At 45.4% G+C, this 13437-nt stretch overlaps 1 protein-coding gene across 2 annotated transcripts in view; it reads right to left on the reverse strand.

Annotated features, from left to right (window-relative positions):
• LOC117212494 (POU domain, class 2, transcription factor 2-like) overlaps positions 1-13437 on the reverse strand; it is a 122617-nt gene that overhangs the window by 96440 nt on the left and 12740 nt on the right. The window lies entirely within an intron of this gene.

Genomic DNA, 13437 nt, shown 5'->3' on the forward strand with positions numbered 1-13437 from the left:
GGCCGACGAGATCGACCTAGCCTGAAGCTTGTAAATGTCTCACTCAAGGCGATCGCGAGGTTCTCATAGAAGCCGCTAGGTAGGTCATCGGATGTCATAAACGCTCGACGAAGTTCCTTTGGTGGTGCAGCGCGTGTTAATAGCCTCATTAGATGCCGCAGTGCGGTGACGTATGTATACGATCGATCGTAGATCACCCACCGAAATGCGTCAAATATTTCCTAGGGATAGCAACTACGAGAATTTCATTTCGTTTCATTCGGATATCAAACAAACGTATCACACCTTTACGTTTATTGCTGATAAAATTCTCAATTAAAAAATACGGCTCACAGCCGGAAATCTCAGATAAGAACGCTAAGGTTAAGATTAAATGTAAAAAGGACGTGTAGCGGTATATGCGTCTTAGGACGTTCCGATACGAAGATGCCTCACATAGTTGTTTTGCCACAGAGGTACAGGTTGTGTACGACGTACATAATGTAACAAACAAAGTCTGGACAAAGCAATTTCGCTGCTACGTGCAACCTACGACCAGCGATAAATTCAAACCTTTCGGTACCCTCGTCGATCGGTATAAATAGACGATCATGTTCTCCAGAAGTCAGCCAGTCGAGCGAATAAGTATAACGAATCAGTCTAACGAATCAGCATAACAATTAGTATCAGTACCGCAGTATCGCGCAATCTTATAAGGAATATTATCAAGCGAGCAACGCTTGCGATTAACTTTGTATTCTACATTTTACAATGTAAATATAGTTAATTGAATTAAGTCGTCTCGTTATTATTTTAATCGACAACACGTCTCACCGTCCACCACAGAAGATTTTTAGTAAGTCAAAGATTTGAGAATCTCTATTTTAAAGACACTCGATACTCGAAAATGTGAAATGCCAGGTTCCGAGGGTTTGACGATTTTTGTACACAGTTTAGTTGAATCTTGGGACTCTTGTAAAATATTATCTCGCAGCCAGTCATCCACGTAAGGGACGTATAATAATGGAGACGGACAGGGTCCTCCGGCTGGCAGCGCGATCGAAAGTACAGATTAGATTCAACGGGACAAAACATTCTGCATCTGGTATTCCGTCGAACCTGTCGTCGATGGCACAGGACGAGAGCGACTGTGAATACCATTCACTTGAATCATTTTCCTATAACATAACATTTCCTTAATAAGATTTACGGCTCCTTCCACTGATTATTTAATCACTTACGTTCATAAATCTATCGTAGCAAACATTCATTACCATTGTCTTCAGCTTGGAATAGTAATCATTTTTCTTTTAGCTATTTTCAAAGCAGTCTTCTGAAATAGGAAGACCGTGAGTTTTCGATTGATTGAAAAGTGAATATTATACCAGGCAAATAACATTTCTTGATCGTTTAAACTCCATTTCTATTTATTTTCAATAACTACGATGTACAGTTCCTTGGTATAGCGCTAACCAGGCTATATCCAGATATAACAAAACCAGGTTAAAAACGATTTTCCAAAAGAGAGGTTCATCGACCGTATGCGAAAGCAAAAAAAACGAGCACAATGTACTCGAAGACGGAGTTTCGTTTGGATGAGTAGTAATCGTTTGTCCGTTAGTAGCGGCGTCGTATTCTAATATTTCCCGCGAACCGCGGTGCGCCATCACGAATTCTAATTCATCGTGGCCGGTCGTCCTGGGCCCTGAAGGTGCCAACGGGGTCGCACGCGATAGTCGATAAATATTAAACGACTTTCCACCTGGTGTCGTGGCCGCGGCTTGCTTCGCCTCTTTCGACAGCGGCGGGGCAGGGAAGAGCGGGAGGAGGAGGGAAGAGGGACTTCCGAGAGGGAGATGACTGAATGTTAATTAGCGAGGCGTGACAAGTATTAAGCAATCCATCCATCTAGCCGCGTGCAAAGAGGGAGGAGCCTGGCCTAACGCTCGGTAATTAACGCGACACCACGCCGCATAAGCCACGCATCATCGAACCACCTTCATCCTCGTCCTCATCTTCGTGCTCTCATCGGGTTTCCTGGCAATTAGCCGTCGATTTAGCTGTTAACCCCGGCTGGAAAGTGAAACGGAATTCGAACGAGTGTGCCTGACCCACGACACGCGTCCCCGGAAGTCGTCTGGCTTCGCTTTCGCGGGACGTAACTGTATTTTCGAGCGATCCATCACCTGGCGTCGCTGCGTTTGAAAACGTTCCAACGAGACCAACGATTCCTCTTACTTTCCATTCAACTTTGTTTCGAAGGCTTCGGTCGAGAATATATATTTATACATATAGCATACATGCGAATATTCATTGCGATAACCGGTGAGATTATCGCATCCTCGAAATAATCCTGTCAAAACTAGTATCGCATCTTCTGACACCCGATTAGCGTAACAAACACAATGACAGCGGGGTAACTCGTAACGATGGATGATGTACGATACTCTCGATTCAATATACCACTCCTCTTCGTTTTTTTTTTTTTTCTCCTTCCTCCTTGCTCGTTCTCGAAAGAGTAACTACGAAAAGAGAAAGAGAAAGTTGAAGAGAAAAGAGACGCCGCTTGATACGTGTCAAAAGTTAGATTCAAATCCTGTCGGGCTTGGAGAATGCCGGACGACGGGCGGTCGTGGCGGCGAATACGCGGCGAGCACGGCGATCTTCTCTCTCGAATAGATGTATCAGTGTAATTAACAACAAACAATGGCCGTGGGACGCGCGCGCTCGATATCGTATATTAATCGATTAGCCAGCACCGTCCGGGCCCCGGAGATATGCGCCGGTACCGGTTGTTAATCATCGGAGCGCGGGTGCGTTTGTACTTCGAGCTTTCTTTTTCAACCGTGAGAGAAAGAAGAAGAAGAAGAAGAAGAAGAGGAGGAAGAAGAAGAAGAAGAAGAGGACAAAGAAGACGAAGAAGATGAAAGATGAAGAACAAGAAAGAGGTGGAGGAAAAAGGAAGGAACGATCGAAACCGCCGTGTACGATTCGCCTTAAGGATCTTCAAGTCAGGACTAACCATCTTTGTGACGCGTCGCTTCGCCGCGCGTATCAGGGCCACCGTGACTACAGAACTTGCAAGCCAAGTCGTACAGTCGCTGTCCTAACCGATCGCGTTTCGATTCATTTTTTGCCTGCGAATTCTACGCTTTGTTGCCGACTGGCACGCTCGTAAAGTCTCCACTTTTTTCCACACAGATAGATACGCTGTGTTTGTCTATGAGAGATCATAGTTGCAATTTCAATGCGCTCCGAGCGAAGGGAAATTCAACGACCTATGCGATCCTACGTAATCCAACGTGTACTGTTTCGATAAATTATTCGCGGGCATGTCGACGGTTGAATCGTTTATTAGAGCGCATTGTTGGGAACGGTTCGATCGTAAGAACGAAAGACTACGAGGAAGAAAGTAACAGGTCGTAGTAAGTGGAACGTTATTTGGAGCAGAGATCGGAAGTTTATCGATGAATCGACGGTATGCGTTTGAGTAATAACCATTCTATCAATCCGTTTACCGGGTGTTTGTATTCCTGAAAGAGCCACGGGTCTGTCGGTGTTCGATTTCGTGCCCCTCAGCGGTACCGGCAACATTCGAATCATTAGGGATTATCGATGACCGTCAATACGAAACAGCCCGTGAACCGTCATCAATTAGAGTCGAATAATAGTTCGCGTTGTTCATTCGTTAGCCGGAGAACCCGCTTCCGGGTTCCATCTACTGTTCTATCCGCCTTGATTCATTATCAAAACGAAATGACACGTCGTGGAGAATCGTGAAAAAAAGAACAAACAAAAAAAAAAAAGGAAAAAGAAAGAAAAAAGGAGAAACCTATTCAGTTTCGTAATTTTATAGAGAACAATCTTCAATGATCGTCGCTGTTCCGACGCCACGTCTAATTCTACGGTAACCGTAATTACCACTCTCACGAAATCACGCGAACCACACGTGTGTACAATATCAGATCACTCATTCATCAGGCAGGAATACCAAATCACTCCCAACGTGTGCAAACAAAAGATTCTGCTCTAACTATTCGCGGATTAGTTCACCGTAATACACACGTACCATTTTGTAACGAGGTACGCAGACAGAGGCGAAGGAAGATTTACACGATCCTCGTAAAAGCTACACTGTTTCGCGAAGTTTCCTACGCACACATAGTGGCTCATTCACTGCCCCGTAAATTAACGCGTCTCCCACGACCGTCAACGAACCGTGGCTAGGTGTTCGCGCCGGATAACAAACGTTCGCTGGCTAATCGATCGACAGACACGTATCAGGAACGAGCTGCTACGTGCAGCCTGGCTGACGACGCGCGAGTTACACGCGACAACGTGCTCGGTGTCGTGGACGATTCCGTTCACGGTGTTTTACCGCGCGAATCGCTCGAGCACCAACGACGATCGGTCACGTACGATTCTACGATTAGCTACGCGAGTTCCGTGCGTCTAACTCGAAACGACGAAGATCCGAAGCGATTCGCGCGTCTATGTACGTTGCGTACGTGTTGAGAAAGATGGTATCGATTAATAGATGATAGAAAGTTTCGTCGAGATAGGGTAGCGTGGACGATTCGTTCGTTCGTTCGCGAGGAAGGCTTAGGTGGTCCCGATGACTCGAAGTACCGGTTAATCAGAGCCAAGAGGATCGTTATGGATATTTAGTAATCAAGAGATGGTAACTCCTCTTTTCTTGCGCAGTGAAAGGCCTTGTAGCTTCTCTGACGACCGCTAATTACCGGGACAGACTATTTTATATCCGTGTTTCGTGGATCGACCGAGTCTTTCTTTCGTCGTGTGCGTTCGCGTCGTTTGTATCTCGTTTCGGTATCATTTGATCATTCGCGGCTACGAACAGAGTGAGAGAGCATGTGCTTTCTCAAAGTGCTTGAAGATTATTTTTAAATTTATCCGTGCTTAATGTACTTTGTCGTAGAATCCTTTGTAAGAGCCCGGAGGCTGCTCTAACCGTGCACCTGCCGTTGAAACAGCCAGACAAGAGAAGAGTGGAACGGTGACAAATTTCTCTCCATCAAATTCATGGAACGTACCGACGTAAAATCGCGAGTGAAAAAAACCTCTAACCGCATGAACACGGGGGTGAAGACTATCAGACCTGCCCCCGGCTAACAATCTGTCACTTCGGTGCGTTACGTCCAGTGGCGTATAGCTCCGGACGTCACGGAAACTTCAACCGCGTAGGATGAGTCACTGGAACTCGATGGAAGAAGTACGTGCACGCTATAGGAAATAGGTTTAGCCTATTAAAATTCGGCACGGCCACAGTTGATAAGAGAATATACCAAACTTTTACTTGGTGAAAATTCGCTTCGAATCGGTCATAGGATGAATATCGTAACGGAAGAAATTAGTTCGCGTTTCCTTTCTAAGTATCTAAAAATACAGTAACATACTACGCAAACTCGTAAAGACAAGACACTCGAATTTTGGTTATTAGCCGAAATTTTCGCGTTTGCTAATTCGATCGTAGCATTGCGTGACGAAGAGGAGCAAACATCGAAGTCGAGAGCGAATGTTGACCATAGTACGTACATTCGCGTAAGTACGTACGAAAGAACATGTTCGAAAGTTCGACGAATGAAAGAACCCGCGAGCGAGGGAAGAAAAGATGAACGGAAGAGAAAGGGGAAGAAAGGGGCGAAGAGAAAGGAGAAGGAAGAAAAGAGACGAGCGTGGCGCAGGAGGTGGCGAGGCGGAGATGAGGCCTGCTCGGTGCTAAAGTCACCGGTCCGGCAAAAAACTCAAATTGATCAAAATGAGAGTTACGCCGAGCAAAAAAGTAAACGAGCACGGTGGTAGACACGCATTTCGTGCCAGTGGTGAGTTTAGGTGGCGAACCACTCGATGAACGCTACTCGACAATAGGAGGAAACTCGGGTCCAACGATCTCTACCATCCTGGGACAGAGATCGATCTCCTCGCGGGAATATCTCGGCTACGTTTCGCGTGCTATCCAACCAGAGGGGATCGGTCTCTACGAGAGTATCGCAACGGTGGTCGCGTTGATGGTCTCGTAGCTTTACTCTCCGCAAATGCACGGTGTCCGATCCTTTTTACCGACGTGGAAAGCAAACAGAGAAACGGAAAAGCGTAATTTACTACATTTACGCGTGGTTCATTTTCATTTTACGCTGATCGCGCGTCTATCCAGCTACTTACGAACGAATGAGAGGAACGGTTATGCAAAATGGTGAATCTTTGTGGTTTTCTTCGCGGCCACAGACGGTCCGCGTTCACTAGCCTCTTCTAGCGGTCGGTAAGCGCGATATTAACATACCTAAGTGATGCAAATTACGCGTTGGTTCGAATACGGTGTTCGTGTTCAAAGCGAGACCGGCGCAGCGCTCGTTCGCGATAAAAAAACGCGACGGACTCTCGGGATTAATTTTCCGTCTATTACGCGCGAAACGTCTGTAATTTCTGCGGTAATGAAGACGAATCTGGGGAAAAACCATCCTGCTTGGTTGTCGGTATCGTTAACCGTCTGTGTAACTAAAGATTAATGTTGCACACGGGTCGTGATTCCGATGCTAGAATTCGCAGTTGTTCACTGAGATGCATAATTGGCAGCAGGGCCATTTTAAAATTCAAATCCAGTTCGATGGACGAGATAAAATGCTATCTCTTAATGGTAAATTCTCGTATAACGAGCCTCCTTTGCGAGAATTGAAACTAACTTCTCGAACGTATGATCTTGAAAATTTGAGATCAAATGCGTAAGAATAATGAATTTACAGTCCACCGGATGAACCGACTGAAACGCTCAATGCGTTTAAATACTAACCTAATATCTTCGAACGCATCTAAGATTGTTCCTTGTCAATTTACGAAGCTTATTCACGGACGGTGTAGTATCGGAAAAACGTTTACACGAATTCAGTCAGAATCCTATCAAAATTCTCATTCCCTTTTTCATCCACGAAGCACCCACGCGGCAAGCGTGACACGTATCGACCGGTGTAGCTGCAGTTCCTATCGATCCACCCCTTTTCACGAGAATTACCGACAAACATTGGCCTCGGTCGAGCATCGTTCTCCGCCCTTTGCACTCGGTACGATGGAATGGTGCGTACACGCGAAGCTAGACGATGAATCACGCATATGGAAGCGGACAAATGCAAACATTCCTATAAAATTGGAGAGACGGCGGTAAAATCGGATCAGAGATCGGGGAACGAAACGAAGTCGTTGAATTGATTAAGAAGTGACGAGGAGACACGTGCAACTGGACCTTAAAATATGGCCACTTACGACGGCACCGGGGTTAATTACCTCTGTCTTTCTGAACGGTCGAGTACAGTAATGTATTAGCGCGTTTAGGCACGGCCAGTTAATCCCAAGGAACTACTCAACGCACCGTTAAGCACGCTTAACTCGTTAAGTCACCTAATATGTGGCCGGTGTGTGTACGAACGATATTATCCTAAAGATGATCGCGCAAAGAACGGGGGAGTGCGGCTGCGTTCGGCCACTCTAATTGCCCCGTCTCCTTTTTGTCGTAACCAGGCCTTTCAAACGTAATCGTCGTTACACGAAGCCGCGTAAATAGCCGCGTTCCTTTGAGGAACACGTTCTGGTCGTGTGGCCGTGTGGCCGTGTGTCGTGAAAGTGGGCTTCGATTGTCCGGCCTGTTTCGTACAGTCACCGATTCTTAATCTCTCGATTTTGATTCGGTCATTAACGTACACATCGTAATAAACTATATAGAATAAGGCGACTGTGAATTCATTTTTCAATCTCTTCCACATTAGGAACTTTCCTAATGTCAAAATCAAACGACGATCTCCTTTCGTCCTCCATTAGTCTATCAAACTCTCACCGTATGATGTCTCTCGGACGGTGGATGTAATCGTTTGGAAATTATTAAAAGAAAAATAACGAACGATAGAAAGAAAGTATGTATGTATATGTAGACGCTTGTAGCGGCAAAATGAAGATCTTTGTAAGTGGAATGAAAACGCGCGTCCTTAGTCACGCGTGCTCGTTTTTATCGTCCGGTGGGATCGTGCCGGAAGCATAACTCGATTCGCCTTTTCGTTGGCATTTGCATGCGCGGAAATAATTCCCATGATTCGCCGGAAACGTATCAGATAAGGGCCCGCGGCTATATCCCGGTCGCATTAACGGGCTAATTAAAGCAGCGTAAACAATAGCGGACCTAGGGGAAGCCACCATTGGCATGTTAGAAAAATCCAGGATATCTATATGTACATACGTGTATACAACGCGTAATCTAGCGACCGCATTATGCGCCGTCTGTAAGGTAATGCACGAACACGGCCGACTAATCAGTTGCCATCTACATCGTTAGACTTATGTTTATGGATGATACATGGTGCTTTACAAGACCATCACCTGTAATAACGATTACGAAACAGGACTATTTCGATGCGGTTTCGCCGATCGTGTTTCTATTCCATTCGTTTTCCTTCAAAAAATCGTCAGAATTTTGTCACACGTCCGTAATCGCGCATCAATCCTTCGAATACGAGTAATATTTTTATAAATCGTTCCTTTCGAACGCAAAAGAGTAAGAAAATACAACATGGAACCATAGATAAATCGATAAGTGCGTTTCAAACTCGATTAATATCTACATGTTGCTCGTTGACCACAGTCTTACGTGAGAGGTTAAGCGCGATTTTCTGATTTCGCTCGGATCGACTAAGTTCTACTTAACTTTGGCAAATTTCTAGAATATGGACAAAGCGGAATTCGAAATATTTCTGAGAAAACTAAAATAACTAAATGTCACACGGTTCGTATAGAAGGTAGGAAGGCGCGAAACAGTGCGAGTGCGCGAGAAGCACGGATAAGCGGGGATACACGTTGGTGTAGCAGAGTGTAGGTTAATGTACGAACATGCCCGCATAATCAACGACCATCTAAGATCATTAAACCGATGTTTATGCACGATACGTGCGCCTACAAGCGTACGAGATATAATAACAGTAGCGTCATTTGTCTATGTACACGACTTCTATTGCAATCGTCGGGGTTGCGTTACGTAAACGATGGAAACAAAAGCAACAATTGGACCACCGTGGATGACGTTGTGGTTTATCATTAATTAATAAGGCTGTCTACCTTCGTAGTCGGCGACGATTAACGCTTTCATCTCGATAAAGCAGCACAGAGGGTGCAAAGATGGATAGCGTATCATTGCTGTCGTTCGTGTAGTTACAAATTTGACTGGTAATTTTCAGCACCTGGGCTTCATCAAGATCATTGTGTAAAAATGAGTGGACGATGATTTATTATGTCAGCAGGCAACGAGGAAACGTGGTAAGAAGCTTCGTTGAAATGATAAAAGCGTTCGTCCGAGAAAACGAAATTCGAAGAAGAAAGGGAAAAGCAATCGACGAAGAAAAATCGACATTCTTTTGACGATATTTATCGCCGTTGTCCCGCGATGGTGCACAGAAATTCCAGCGTTCTATCCTTGAATGGAAGATACCACTCTCGTCTAGAAACATTTTTATCGACGTTCAGCGATGCTGTGTCGTTCGAGCAAAAACCGAAGGTCTTCCGACTAGGAAAAAGATTATCGACTTACACGCGAGTATCTAAATAATTTTGTATGCAAAGAATCTCGATGGTACGGCGGCACGTTCGAATGACATCGGCGTGTCATAAAATCCCGAACGATCGATATCGCGGAATCCTCGATATGTGCTAATTGACGCGTAATTAACGCGGAATTAACCTTTGCACGTGCCAGGACTCGCGGTAGAAAGCAATTATCGAACGACGTTATCGATCCTTTCTCTCGATTGAAACAAAAAAGAATGAAACGAAAAAAGTTAGTTACGCGGAAAAATTCCACGGGTAATCGATAGTGAATGATTCTCGACGCGAAAAACAGAGCCGGTTATCGTTCTGTTCTGTAATGATCGTCTAAACGGATGAGAACGTCGAGCAAAGAAAGGGAAAATGGAACGAAACAAAACGAGAAAGAAAAGGCGCGATTAGTTTAAGGAAAAGAAAATCAGAGGAAAGAAAGGCGAAGAGATGAAGTAACGCAGACATTCAGACCGTTTGCGCGGCTGATTATTCATGATTTGGGGAATGCTCGATGCGCTTATGGTCTCGTCGGATTAGCATACCTCGCATAAACTGCGAAATAACATGCTTGTGCACGCATGCACGCAGTGCACGCAACCGCTCGCGCCCGTTCCGTGCACCATTCCCGAGAGAAAAAGGGTGACAGAGGTAGAGAAAAAGACAAGGGAGAGAAAGAGAGAGAGAGAGAGAGAAGGAAAGGGAGGACGTTCGTTGGTGGAAGAAGATAAAAAAATTCGCAAGGGAGCGAGGGACGAGGAAACGGCGAGACGATGCAGTTCTCCTCCTAAGCCGAGGCATTAACATTGTGCTTTATCGAAACCGCTCATCGTGGCACATCCGGATTCAAATTACGCCTGGCTTACGCTTATGTTTATTTAACCAGTTATTAAAATTACATTAAGGGGTCTTTCTTAATTATGTCGCTCAGGGAACGTCCTCGGCTCCGAATGAGCGACCTGTAATTCCGGAAGGAATCGTACCGCTGTATTCCAGACAAAGACCAAGCAAAAATGAACGAAGAAGTAAAAAAGAAAAAAAAAAAAGAAAATATGAAAGGAGTCGAGAGACAGACAGGAGAGTCTCGCTCGTTGGTCGCGTTTCGAAGGATCGAGCCTGTTACGGAACGATTCTGAGGACAGATTAGTTTGCACGGGGGTCAACGACCTCGGCCTCTGTCTTTTATTCACCGGCTTTCCTTAATATCGACGAATCAAAGCGGCGACGATTGCGCAACTCCATTTAGCAGGACTGTCACCAAGTGGTAACAGCGATCGCGATGGCCTCCATTCCCGAGAAACGGATCTCTCTCCCCTTTCTTTTTTTGAGAAAGGAGAAATTTACCGTCGTTAGACTTGGTCTAGTGAACGTTGAATCATCCGGATCGATAAATTTGAAAATAAATCCTGTTGTTGGTACTTTTAGAAAATTCGAATTTTAAATTCCGCCAAGCGATTCGATGAATAATTCCTTTTATATATATTAATCACTGTTGTATATGCAGCAAGAAAATTACGAAGACGGCGGCCTAACTATCTTGTCGCTCAGGGATTACATAAATTCGAAAATAAGAATAACCAACGTAGCGTTGATATGTTCAGAAGCGTTCGAACCTTAGATTCCACCAGGCATCGCAACAATTTTCATAAATTAATCATCCTCTAGCACCGAGAGAAGATTACGAAGACGTTAGCCTCGGACTATCCTGTCGTTCAACTGGCTCATTCTCGATTGATTTTCTCGAATCCCTCGAACCATTCGTTTCCCGGTCACGAAACCGAGCGACGACAATTATAGCGACAATTTATGCACGGGGCTCTGGCTTGCTAAACGCCAACGTGTATAATAGCATAATTACACCGTGCACCGTCCGAAGTAACAGGCTACAAATTGCGAGCAAATTTCGCATTAGCCCGACGAAGAATCGCTCGAGCTCGCGCCATTGGCCCAACTTGTGTGTTGCACCGTCATCGAGCTCTCAGATGACGCGCCGCGGCCAGCAAGAGAGAAGGATACCAAGCGGCCAGTGACAGTGGAAGAAGGCGTCTATAGGTCTCGTTTACCATCATCATTACCATCACACCCGGCTCCATGACGGTGTTACGTGGTTTAATTTGAATACATGAGGCAGGAAACGGCACTGGGCATTAGCCACGCGTGTTTCTCTCTACGACTCGCATTATCTTTGCTTAAAACGATCCTACGTTTCTCTCCGCCACTCCTGGTGTCGCCATTTCCCGCCGAACCTCTGCTTTGCTGACTCACATAATACCGCGAAATTCGAAACGACCACCGACGTAGCTCTTTTTGCGGATTACATAATCGCCGGCTGATACTGTAAGCCCGATTCATTAGGAGCCATACTAACGGTTCTCGCTACCCAGCAATTCCACGCGAAATTCGGCGCGAATTTCGTTCAAATAGATTCTTTGATAGACTCGAGATATAGCGGTTATCTTCTGTCATTTGATTCGTAGAACTATCAACTTAGCAATTTTCGTCTCAAGTTATGGATGTTAAACGTTATGTGTGTAAGCGAAGCGATCGGAAATATCGTACCGTGTACATAAATAAGGGAATGAATATTCGAGTTCGTGCGATTGCGTTTCCTTGAGTGATTGCGAATTGAGTTTCCTGAGGTTGTTTCAGGTTGATCGTGATAATTGGAAATGGTCCCACGGAGTGTGGACCGCAATTAAATCATTCTGGCGCGACGTTAGGCGACTGACAAACGCTTAATATAATAGTGCACTTTTCTAGATTGCTAGTCTCGTTTTAATTAGCACCTTGGTTAGCGTCGACGAGAGCTGAAGATTCGCCAGCGCGACGCGTCCCGGGCCTTTTCGATTGGAATCGCTCATTAACGCGAGCGATCTGAATCCGGCTTTACACGAAACAATATAATTAAATCCGCATCAACGCGGTAACCATCAGACGGACGAGGCCCCGAAACCGCCGAGAGAATAATAAAACCGGCCATGTATAATAAAGCCCGTTTCGAGCCCAGATATTATCGCAGGACCACGAACAAACGCGCGAGACACACGCATTTTTACCTGTTTCGCCTCGTGCAAGTATTCCATACGCGTACAATGATCATTTTTGCCCGAAATAGATCATCCCCGGTCTCCCAACTTCGTTGCAAACAAATCGACGATCGGTCGACGATTAATCGATTTCTTTGTTTCGATTTCTATTCTTCCTGTGCTTATACGATCAGAGAATCAACGAAGACTGGATCCATCGCAGTCTGCCAGATGTCGATGCGAACGATTCGTCGATATCCGGGCATCGTTACCGGGCACGAGATAGAAATTTGCATAGGGACATATGGCGCGCGTATCACGTGAAACTGGTGAACGACTCGAGCAACTGGAGAATCCGCAGCAGGATGCGGCGACCCGCAATCACCAGGCCGACAAACCGGCCGATGAAAGTCAGTAACTCGTCCGGGTTCGTCGCGCAGATTGCTGTTGCTTTTTAAAAGTAAAATTCTTCTAACATCGTCGATTTCTCCCTGAGTCCTCGTCCGAACGATTATCACGGTAAAAAACCGGCCATTTTTCCGCGAACGTATCCATCTCTCAGCGAGCAAAAAGCGCACCGCTATCTCGCGACCGACCAGCTACCGTTGTAAAAGATTTTAATTAAATCGCATGGTAAACGCGTTGTCGGTCGATGATCGTCGATATATCATTGACGCGCGAACGGGATAAATAAGCGCGGACAATGATCTATCACTTGAGTGGTCGCGTAATTATCGATAGAATATTTGACCGTCTACCATGCAACGTAATCGATAGTTGGCAATTGTCTTCGGCTCGCGAGATACTATACATGTATCTCTTCTCGTAATATTCTCTTCTCGACTAT

Source organism: Bombus bifarius, unplaced genomic scaffold (genome assembly GCF_011952205.1).
Source record: "Bombus bifarius isolate JDL3187 unplaced genomic scaffold, Bbif_JDL3187 scf7180000008307, whole genome shotgun sequence".
In the NCBI taxonomy this organism is placed as follows: Eukaryota; Metazoa; Arthropoda; class Insecta; order Hymenoptera; family Apidae; genus Bombus; species Bombus bifarius.